This window comes from Balaenoptera musculus, chromosome 9 (assembly GCF_009873245.2).
Source record: "Balaenoptera musculus isolate JJ_BM4_2016_0621 chromosome 9, mBalMus1.pri.v3, whole genome shotgun sequence".
In the NCBI taxonomy this organism is placed as follows: domain Eukaryota; kingdom Metazoa; phylum Chordata; class Mammalia; order Artiodactyla; family Balaenopteridae; genus Balaenoptera; species Balaenoptera musculus.
Genome location: NC_045793.1, coordinates 41,370,455 through 41,382,747, shown reverse-complemented (window position 1 = coordinate 41,382,747; position 12,293 = coordinate 41,370,455). Strand labels below are relative to the sequence as shown.

General features: G+C 43.0%; 1 protein-coding gene across 8 annotated transcripts in view; it reads right to left on the bottom strand.

Moving 5' to 3' along the window:
• ELMO1 (engulfment and cell motility 1) overlaps window positions 1-12,293 on the bottom strand; it is a 554,248-nt gene that overhangs the window by 495,020 nt on the left and 46,935 nt on the right. The gene's annotated exons all lie outside the window — the stretch shown is intronic.

Here is a 12,293-nt window from a genome sequence, read left to right as displayed (position 1 = left end):
CACAATTATCAAAGTCAGGAAATTAAAACTGATACAACACTAGTATATGATTTCCTATTCAAATTTCACTAATTGGCCCAATTATTTCCTTTATCGTACAAAAACAAAGAATTTGCTTCCCTGATCTGGGAGCCAATCCAGTATTGCTTACAGAATTGAGTTATCTGGGACTTCCCTGGTGGCGCAGTGGTTAAGAATCCGCCTGCCAGCCAACACAGGGGACATGGGTTCGATCCCTGGTCTGGGAAGATCTCACATGCAGGGGAGCAATTAAGTCCGTGCGCCACAACTACTGATCCTGCACTCTAGAGCCCGTGAGCCACAACTACTGAGCCCGTGTGCCACAACTACTGAGCCCACGTGCCACAACTACTGAAAGCCCACGTGCCTAGAGCCCGGGCTCCGCAACAAGAGAAGCCACCACAATGAGAAGCCCACACAGTGCAATGAACAGCAGCCCCCGCTCGCCTCAACTAGAGAAAGCCCGCACGCAGCAACAAAGACCCAATGCAGCCAAAAAATTTAATTAAAAAAAGAAAAACAATTAAAAAAAAAAAGAATGCAGGTTTCCTTTTCTTTGGAAGCCTATTGAATGTTGGGCTTGTTATGAGCAGACTGTTGGGGAGGAAGAGAGGAATAAGGAAAGAGGAATCAAGGTTTGGATAACAGGCATAACGTAGGAGGGCAGATTATTCCTGTCTAGGGAGCCTCACTGAGGAGGAAGGGGTTGCAGAAGAGGATGGCAGTTTTCCCGATACATCTCCCAATAGTCTAACGCTGGTCTCCCAGGCCCTGAACTCAATGCCTTCACACACAGCCTCTCATTGAACCATCATGTTACAGACTGAATGTCTGCATCTCCAACTTCCCTCTGTTGAAACCTAATCCCAGTGTGATGGCATTGAAGGTAGGGTTTGGGGAGGTGATTAGCTCCTGAAGGTGGATCCCTCATGAATGAGATTGGTGCCCTTTCAAAAGAGACCACAGGTGAGGACACAGCAAGAGGATGAACTTACTGTCCTGACAATTCACATGCACATTTGTCTGTTAAAGGCCCTGGAAAAGTCCTTCAGTAAAGCAGTCTTTTGGCTTTGTTTTTCCCAGTGTCTCTCAAATTTGACTGTGGAACACTTTAAACATCACATCTGTTAATGATCTGTGGAACACACTTTAGGAAACATCTTAGATGTTTGTGTGGCATGAGTCATGACGAATTAAAGCCTCAAAGGAGGGTGAAAGTGTCAACACCCAGGAATGGACAGTCTAATGTGGAGGCATGGGTCTCTCCTTGAGCAAATACCCATAGAAACTGAAAACAAAAGACAAATGATCATGAATTGTAATTTTTTTAAAGTGTTGTGGTAAACAATCCTGACTTTTGTTCTGCAATCTGTGCAGTTGACTTTCTGTAATATAATAAAATAGTTCATGTGCCACCACACATTGCAAAATGACATTTCAGCCTTCTGGGAAGTTGACTTTGGGGAAAAGAATATCATAATTTGGAGCATGACATGTTGTGACTGGGGAAACCAAATGTCATCCTGGCTCCCCACCAGTATTGAGTTATTGCTTAGAACTAAACAGAAGTTGGAGAAGGGAGCCTTGGACTTCTTCCCCCAACTCCCGCCCCACCCTCCAGCCATCAGAAATCTATTCTGTACATGACGTGGTACTGTATTTACACAAGAGACCACACAAAATACAGCTGCCACCTGCTCAACACAAAATACATTCTGAATTGCAACAAAAACTTTGGAAAAGGATAACTTTAAGTAGCACACAAAACAATCCAATAAAACCATGTAATTTACATATTTTTGAAGCAGGACTTGCTCAAATAGTTCCCTGCACACAGGGAACCATAGGCCATTTAAATACTGAAAGGCTTGAGTTTCTCAGGTTTCCTCTTTCGAGCAAAGTAGACTTTCTTTTTTTAAAACTTTTAATTCAAGAAAGAAATTACAATGCAACACCAAAGCACTACTTTCCACAGCAGCAAATTAGAGAGGGCTAATTTGTGGACACAGCCGTGCCCTGTTATCTGTACCTTGTCACTTTAATTTAGCACAATCAAAACCTCACCATTTCTTTCATTTTTACCTCTCTACATAGCAGAATTTTAGCCTTCACGCTGGGTTTCAAAGAGTCCAAAATAAAACCAGCCCACATTAAGCAAAACAGCCATGTAAGACCTTTCCTTTATGTTTGGAGAGAAAGACTTTCAAAGTTCAGGAGGAGGGTTTTTTTTAAAGGCACTGAGTAGTCTTGGTAATGCTTTTTAAAGTCTATTTTAAAACACTGAGATTTATTTTCCACCGCTGCATTGACATGAATGTGGACAGTCAAGTGTATTGCCTCAAACAGAAGCAAAGAAGTTGTTACTTGAAATCTGTACACTTTAATCCATTGTTAAAACATCTCAGCTATGCAAGAATCTCTGAGTCACAAATTATCAAAGTTAAAAGATACACAGTCCATCCTGCATTAACAGGCAAGAATGACAGCCTGGGCTCAGGGCTAGTCTCCGGATCCTGCTCTTACAGTAGCGAATCCAGCCATCCCTCAACCATAGGAAATAGACTGTCAAGTTGTACTAGATCCAAATGCTTCCACCTCCACCTATGGGCATGCATAAAGCATGAAGCACGGGTGTCCCCAGGATCCTTTATTAACTCTCTGGCACATGCAACCCTCAGTAGCGAGAGCTGCTCTCTGAAACACAAATTAATCATTGTAAACAGAAATACATGTTTTCCACAGCCTCACAGGCGTCACCCAGCTTCCAAAATCTCATCGCCTTCCTTCCCCATACCACCCACCTTTCTCATCTCTTGAAATTCAGAGCACATTCCGCACCACTTTCATCCCCCAAGGAGCAAAGCCTTAAGTATCTATCACCTGTGCCCTCATTCCGCAAATCATTTGGCTAGAATTCTTAGTAAAAGCGGATGGCCGTGCATCGGCTATCATGGTGCTAAGTTGTAAAAGAGCACCACAGACATGGAAACGTAGATGCTTTTGAAACTCAAATGGTATCTGGAATTCAGAGCTAGTGCCCCACCAGAAATCTGTACTTTGCAGCTGTCACTGGGAGTAAAAAGTCTGCCTTTTGACTGAGCAGGGACCCAAAGCCCATGACAGGGAGCGTTTCCTTACACAGCTGTCAGCCTCCAGCCACTTGGCCACTTGGAGGAACGGGATCAGTTTCACATCAGTTTCACATCCAGTTCCCACCCCTCTCTCCAAGGGGGATGCCTGGCAGAGCTGGAGAGGGCAGAAGTATCTCCGTCAAATAGGAAATCTGACTGACAGAGGCACAGCTTAGTAGGAGACCCCAAGGAACACATTTCTTGTTATTGCCTGCCTTTCCCCGCCACCCCAACCCCTACTCCCAGATGCAAGGAGGCCTAGCAACAGAATGCAAGTGAAAGTTATAGGTCCCTAAGCAGACCACAGGCCCTACCTGCTTTGAATGCCATCTTTCAGGTGATTCTACTTCTAATCCTTTTCACTGGTACGCAGAGGTTGGTACTTATCACAGCGCCTGACCCAGTAAAAAAATCAAACAGATGGCAAAGACTAGTGCCAGAATTCACATGGGGCTTTTTGTTTTGTTTTGTTTGCAAATGGAAACCAAGTCTCTGTTCCTTGAGACTTGCAGGTGCTCACCACTCCACCCTCTAAGCTAGTGTTTCTGTCCGCCAGGTGCTAAGGGCCACGAGCTCTTCATGAGGCAGCACTTTTAGATGAGAGGACGGTCCAACATCTGCCACAGAGCACAGATGGCCAAGCCAGGACTCAACAGCTGACCTAGTGACCGTGTAGACACCCCAACTGAACACGTTGTTCAATGTCCACAGTGTAGAAATGCAAATCAGGCATGTTCTGGAAAAGGAGTAGTTATTTATAAAGGCATCTGTATGAAAGGCTTTATCATGGTGTGGGCAAAGGGGTAAACAAAATATAAAATTACACTAAATGGAGGACCCTGAAGTTAGACCAGTGTGGGCCAGTCCATATATGTACGTGTGCTTCCTTTGTAAAAATCAAGACAACCTTCTAACCTTCCTTTGAAGAATACACGGTTCATGCCTGAGGGCTCCCATGGTCTTCATCACTCACAGAAGGACCCAGACCCTCTTGGCTGGTCTCTAACCAATGAGCCATACAGAACCATTGCTTCTGGGCAGCAGGCAGACTTAACTTGCATGCCAGGTTTCGGGTTTCTAGCACCTCTTCAAAAACAGATTCTAGCACTCAAGAGCCTCAAGGTTTGGGCAACTGCAGTTAACACTCACCAGGAAACAAACGGCTTTTACATAAGGAGCCATTTGGGACCACAGGTTTCAGGGCTAAGTAGCCCGGGGCCTTCAAGTACCTGGAGGAGATATGGCCACCTGTGGGAGAAAGAACTGCAAACCCTCCAGTGGAGGGGGGATTGAAGGGGCAGGGTTGGGAGGGGTGGGGTCTCATCCCCGAGACAGCACTACTCAGTTGTAGAAAGTGAACTGTAATCTCCACCCACATCCAACAGCCCTGCATGGACTTTGCACCAAGGAACCGAATTCCTTTGGTTCGTAGCAGGGGAGGGCACGCTGGCCTCAACAGGGAAAAAATATCCATTTGGGCTAAATCTCTAAAAGAAAGCCTGCAACCCAGGGAAGTTGGAGGATAATATGATATTCCAAGCAGGTAAGCCTCTTCAAAAAAAAAAAAAAGTCTTTCCTTCCTTTTACATGGCTGCAGACTTAAAAAAATAAATAAAAACAGAAAGAGGGAAGTTGCTACTCTAGAGTGTAGTCTCTCTCTAACATGGTTCTCATGTGGCCAGTAGCAGCAAGAAGGATCTCTAAGGAACCTGAATGCAGAGGGTATATGTCCCTAAGAGTGAACGTATGAAATCAACCCAGAAGGAGGCAACACAGAATCACACACAAGCAAAGACATTCAGGGGTCCACAACCTGGCTGAGGCTACTACCGTACCTAAAGAAAGAACACAAGCGGAGAGGTGGCCAACCATGAAAGCAGACAAAAACTGAAGCTTGGGAGGCCACCCCAGCTCTGCCCAAGGGAGGGCAAGCCCCGTCCCAGACTCACGCCTCCACACAGCATTGCCAAGTGTGAGGCTCACGTGCAGAATGCAGAAATCAGGCTGCCCTGGCCGGATGCTCTGATCACACTGGGTCAGCTCCTCTCACTGTTATTCCTTATTTACCAAGCAAGTCTCCTGATTGCCACCTGGCTTCCCCCTTGAAGTTTGCAACAGGGAGGAAATCCGCTAGTCAAAGAGTGCCAATGGCCTTGAGTACGTTTCTCACACTAAATCATCAAAGTGGCATCTTGCTCCCCAGTCCCCAGAAACCTGCTAATTGCACTTGCCCCTGGGAGGTCGCTCTGCTCTCCCGGGGCTGAGAGTCTGTCTTCGGAGCCTGTTTTCACTTGCTGAGAGCTGCTGAGATGCAGGCTTGCTCTTGGCTATGCCCCTAGGCTTCACCACCTCTCCACCCCTAAATCTTCTCAAGGAACACCAAGGCCCCTCTTCTGCACATTTCCATCAGCATATAATGCAGATCGAATCTCATCAAGACAACTTATCCATGAGAAAAAGTCCAAGTTGGTTTCTTAACATTTTTCTTTTAAAAATTTTTTTAAATTTTCAAGCAATCTCTAATTCACCAAAAAATATTGTAAGTTAAGTACAAAAACCTTTCTCTCTTCCTGAAACACTTGAAAGTAACTTACCCAAGCAGAAGCCCCATCACTCAGTGATACTTTATAGTGTGCATTTCCTACAAAAATGACATTCTCCTCCATAGCCACAACACAACCATTTGCTCCTGGACCCCATTCAAATTTTACCAAATGTCCCACTAATGTACTTTATAGCAAAAGGATCAGAATCACACAGTGCTTTTAGCTGTTAGGTCTCTTTAGCCTCCTTTATTCTAAAACACTTTCCTCAGTCTTTCCCTGATTTTTCTGACCTTGACAGTTTTTAAGATTGCAGGCTGTTTATTTTGGATAAAGTCTCTCAATTTGGCTTTGTCTGATGCTTCCTCTGATTAAATTCAGGTTATGAATCTTTGGCAGAACATCATGGAAAAGTGATGCTACATCCTTTCCCTTGAATGTCATTGAGTGGTACATGATTTTGGTTTCTCCCTTTGCTGGTAATGTTCAATTTTTTCCTCCCGCTTGTCCGTGTGTGTGTGTGTGTGTGTGTGTGTGTGTGTGTGTGTGTGTGTGTGTGTGTGTGTGTGTGGTGTTCAAATCCCCACAAGTTCATGAAGATTGGCCTGCCTAACCCAAGGACAGGCTGAGCTAGGGAGGGCCTGGGCATATCTTGGTTTGTACCTTCTCTGCCCTCTATCACAAACAGTGCCCCCCTGCTCTGCCTCCCCCTTGGGGGGAACTGTAATGATGGCAATGACAGCAGATTCACAGAGATGCATTTACAGAGATGAGCTATAGAGAAAGGAAAAGAAGACAGATGAAATGCTTTTGCAGATAAATAATACAATTCCTTAGGTCCCACTCACGCAATTTTTCCATAGAGGTAAATTGCATTCATTTCTTCATGCAAAAAAGGTCCCACTTCACTCATTCATTCATTCAACCTACAAACATTTATGGAGAGCCTCTCCCTGTTAGGCACAGGGACACCAACATACAGTGGACACTGCCCTGCCCCGAAGGACAGCATGGTCCCTTACAGAAATGTTATTCAATATAAATAAACAGCTACAGTGCAGTATCGAGAAGGAGAATCTAATCCAGGTTGAGAGGGAAGCAATCCAGCACAGGGGTTGGCTGGCTTAACACAGTCTGGCATGTTCTGCTGCAAGCAGAGGTAAATAGATCCCAGATCAGCCTGAGAGCAAAGGTGAGCTGCAGGAGAGGGGAGATTGGAGAATGAGGTGTACAGGGAGTGGGTCAGAAAGGCCTTCATAGGTTTAGCAAGACTCTGCATACCTTGTTCCTTAAGCCATGAGGAACCACTAAAGGGTTTGAAGCCCAGTGGCAAGATTATGCAGATATTTTTACAACAATTCGAGGAACCATCTACAGAGAGGAAGAAGGGGGAACAGAAGGGAAGCTAAGTACACAGAATATAGTGAGGAGAAAATTGCAGTTATCGGTCAGACCAGAAGCTGATGAAGGTTAGTCCAGGACAGGAACAATGAGGAGGAAACAGGGGCCAGATTCCATAGAAACACAGGATGCAGCATCCATGGGATTTTGCAGGAGTGTGAGAAGTAGAGGATCAAGACATACAGAAAAGCCCGGGGGCTTCTGGATTAAGTGGATGTAAGTGGGATGCCTTTAATCAGGATCCAGAATATAACAACGGTAGGTGCTGCTAATGACACTTCCAGACATAAAACCAATTTCCCAACCTCTGAAATCTGGAATTCTAGTGAATTTATACAAATCCGGGTTAGTAGAGGATTTCAAGGACTGTTTGCTGTTATAGATAGATAGATACCACAGCATGCTGAGTTTCAGCCCTAGTATTTTAAATACATTTGAGTTCCTAGCGTTACCTACTGCAGTGATTATTGTGGGCATAGCTGGGGGTAATTTTACAGTAAGAGAAAGAGAGAGAGAGATGTTTAAGACTTGTTCATCCTTGCCTCTCTCACTGCCACCTACCACTTATGTTTCCCTAATCATTTCCAGAAATTTTGGACTTGAGGCAGCACACTGTTGACTTAATGTCATAGCACACCTCTCATATATTTATTTTTAAGTAATGTGAATTATAACCAATTTTGTTTTGAGAACTTTATGAGATCCTTGAGAAAAACTGAAAACACCCTACAGTGTTCAAAAGCTAAGCTTAGGAACTATACCTTTACACAGTAAAAGATGAAAGCTCGATGTCTGGCCAAAGTCTGGAAGCAGTTAATGGTTCTTCTCCCCTCCCAATGTTTTGTTTGTTCTGCTAATGTAAAGCAAGCACCTCTGCTACTTCTTATTTTTTACCTACTTCTCTCTATCCACCCAATAAGCAAATATTCAGGTCTGAAGTAAGAGATGGGGACTTTCCAAGTAAAATCCATCCAATGACTCAAAATAATTGCACACACATTTTACACTTTCTTTTTGATTTATGGGGAGAAAAAAACCCAACAGTATCATAGTTCTTTTGTAGACAATCTCAGCCTTTTTTCCTTCACTTATTTTTTCCTTTTATTTATCTATATTTTTTGTGCACAGTATTGGGTCACCCTCAGCCACACTTTGTCATCACTCTCCTTGGTGGGAAGCATGTGAGTTTTCCGGGCAACATGGTGAAGTATAATCAGCAGTGGACCTTGATTCATATAAACCTGGGCTAATCTGGTGCCTCCACATTATACCCTGTCCATCCTGAACTAAGTCACTTGAACACTCTTGAGCCTCTGTTTCTTCCTAAGCACAGTGGAGACAATGATAAGCTCACCTAAGAAGATGTATGTGAATATTAAATTGCATAATACACATAACAAAGATCCTCTCCTTGCCAAACTTTAGTCAGGCTTCTCTGAGCCCTCTGCTTCCATCTCTGTCCTTGTAGAGTCAAATTTTAACAAGAATCCTGCTAAATTGGCTTAGAAAGAATCCTCACCCTCAATATCTGATCAAATTCCTCATCCTCCAGGTGAACCATGATCACCCTGGCCTGCCTTCAGCAAGAATCCTGTTGAGTCAGTTTAGCAAGAATCACCCTATTTTTAATGTTTCCCCTTAGTGATTTTCCTTCCACTGACCACTCCCCAACCCTGTTCCTTGGCTATAAATCCCCACTTTCCCTTGTTGCATTTGGAATTGAGCCTAGTTCTGTACTAAGGCCTTTTTTCCCCCCTATTGCAATGGTTCCTGAGTAAAATTGGCTTTATGGCTTTAACTACTGTCCAGCTCTGGTTTTTCTTTTGACACAGGTGAAAGATTCTAACATTGTTCCTAGTGTAAAGCAACTTCCAAAATGTTAAAAAATGACCCTCATAAAATAATTACATATTAAAGATGTATTTAATTCAATGAGAAAACCAACAGAACAGAAATATTGTTTCAAAGGATTATAGAAGAGAAATATTTATATATAGTCGCTGAAAGAAAGAATGCTGAAATCAGGTTGCTAAAGTAGATACAAACTTTGTTTAATGCCTTGCAGAGCATCAAAATTATACTTTGGGGATTATCTTTTCTAATGGAAAGGAATCATTTGCATTGCACAAGTTTCTATAGGTATTCATCCACCCTTATAGATTTGTAAACTATTTTACAACAGTAAATAGTAAATCAAAGAAAAGCAAAGAAAGGCACACAGGCCTAGAGAATTAGATAATCCTTGGGTAGGGACTCTAATCCAGTATGACTTTGAAGGGACACACAGTTATCCTTTTGCCTATTTGCCTGTTTCCAAGCTTCAGGTATTTTCTCTCTTCACTAGAACGTCACAGGTGTTCAACGTGTTGTCCAGAAACTAATTATTTTGAGAAAGCTATATATGAAATCCTACAGGACGACTCAGGCAAAGAAGTAATAAGAGGAAAATTCAGAGCATCAGACGATTTCATTGAACAAGAAAAAAGGGAAAATAAAAAATGACTGCATCATGTTATGAAGGATTATTTGTCTAAATCTGATAGCATAACCCTAAGAAAGACAGCATGGTATAGACTGAAGATAGGAATTTTCATCAGAAAGAAACAAACTGGCTGGAAATATAAAATTAGCCATACTCTTAAACTCTAATGAACAGTAGAATGTCTGCAAAATGTATAGCCAATTGAATGTTATTTAACTTATATATTAAAACCAGAAATAACATAAGACCCAAGAGAAGCTCAAAATACTTTGTAATTTTTACAGCCTCTCGTAGTATAAAATTTCTTAATTTCATTTCTTCTTTATCTTTCTATCCCTTTGAATAGCAATGCTTAAAACACTTCATGCTCAAAATAGGAAGATTCAGTTATCAAAGATTAAGGAAGTTGAAGGTAGGTTCAAGCTCATCTTTGAATCGATATATGAGGAATATATGGGGTAAAAGTAATGACTATAAAAGATATCTGTAAGACAGTCCCATTTGGTAGCACAGGTGCACCAGTAGGGTTAAGAACAGCATGTTTGTGAAGACAGAACTGGAATCCTACAGGTCCACTTACCAGTGATTTTCCTGTAGGCAGCCCACATAATGTCTCTGAACCTCAATTTTCTCATTGACATGGCCAATAATACACATTTCATTAGGACTATTGTGAGCATTAAATGAGCTCACGTCCATACAAGCTCCAGCACAGTCCCTGACATATACTAGACACTAGTAAATAAGTACTACCTTTTTCTGCTCCCAGGGTCATTTTTTGGGGGTGATGTATAAATACATGAAAAACAGTAAAGGACTTTTGAACTGTATTCTCAGTCACCTAGAAAGTAAGGAGGTTACTATTTTTTTGTTTATTTCTATTTTCACTTCCTACCTCCAGGACTTTCAAGTTTCTTTCACATGAAAATTCAATCTATATGTTTATTTAAAAGTAAGGGTTCAATTAATCATGACACGCTCTTTCTTCTGAAGCTCTCTTCACTGCTTAATTCAAGTAACAGGATAAGGAAATTCAGATGGGAACCAAAAAGGGACCGATTTCACCAACCTTGTTTATGTTCCTGCTTTGTTTCCATTATTTTATTTACCTCCTGACATGATTCCTAGACACTTGAAACAAAAGAAAACTTTTCTAAGTAAGGAAACCAAAGGGCAGAAGGTTCCTCCCCCAGGGAAATGACAAAGAAGGGCAAGAGATCAGAAGACAGCACAGGCTCTTGTGTACTGCTGCTATTGTCACATCATGCTTTTCCAGCCTCACCTTCACCCATAAATCCCTCTTGGAAAATGGAAAAAAGGATGATCCTAACTGAGGCACATTAATACTTCTTGGACTCAGCCCCATGATAGACCTGTTAAACGGGTCTGTGTCCCGTGTGGGAGTCCCTCCCTCACCACCCTCAACCCCAAGCCAGAGGCACAGTAGGGCTTCCTTCAAGGGGCCCTATTCTATTCCTGGCTCCTCTCCGGGAAACACCATGCTCAGCTTAAGGCTCTGACCTCCTAAGAGAATCATCCCCACCTTCCTAGCATGTTCTAACCCAGTACCGACTTCTGAGATACACTGGATCACTAGAGGGAGCTGGTCCAAACACAGCTTCATTAATGCTAATACTTCGTGTGACAAGGAGCAGCCACCTCACATACACCCTCACCAACCCAACAACTGCTGGCCACACATCTGCCCCTGAGACCCTCCAGTCTGGACACCACATTCTGCCATTTGGCTGGACCAAGGTCCTCAGTCCCCAGCTGGTTTGTGCCCTCCCATCTGCAACCCGCCTCCACCCAAGAGGCACATCCATTCCAGGTTCTGGCTTCTCCTTGATGTCATTACTCACCCAGGCTCTGCCAGGACAGGACAGTGAGGGCTGGGATCATGTCCTTGATTCAACTCACTCAACAAACTCTTAGGGGAGAGGAGAGCGGGAGGCAAATGAGTCTTTTCCTAGACTTGGGGAAATGGAGTGTCAGGCAATTTCGATCTAAATTCTATGTAGAGATTTTCAGTCAGTGAGTCCTTGTTGGAGGGACCACTGATTTTGTATTTCACCAGGGCCCTAACCCACTCCCAGGAAGCCCTGTGGATAGTTACAATGTGCCAACACATCCTACCCTCTACTTTAGCCCCAATGTCAGCCCGATGCAGGCAGAGAGGGGGAACCCAAGTACTCTGACTATGAGCCACTGTGAAAGTGTGTGGGAGAGGAGGAAAGGCTGAACTTCTTATCTTTTTCTTCCAGTAGACAAACATTCACCATCCTTTTGGACAAGGCATGGCATTGTGCTTTCTGTAAAAGGAATAAACTGAGTGACTCTGTTTGGGGGGGGAACTTTATAAATCCACAGAGGCCAGAAACCGTATTATCTGGAGTTTCCTGTAGTACCATTATTCCAACATCTTGAGCAGATTTTCACATGTCCTTTAAAGGACCCATTTCCTCTAAAATTCTCAATTTGCTGTGACATAAAATGGGGATAATACTGTAACAACCACTCCATGTACTGGCATAAACTCTCTTTCCCCTAGGGTTGATGTGAAGATTAAATATCTTAAAATATGCAAATTATTTGACCCAAAAAAGTATTCCAAAAATTGATAATTCTCTTTCCCCGCATTTGTGTGAGAAATGCCAATTAATCGTAGAAGGGCAGAGCAGCTGATTTAGTGGCAAATGTTCAGGCTTCTGGGGA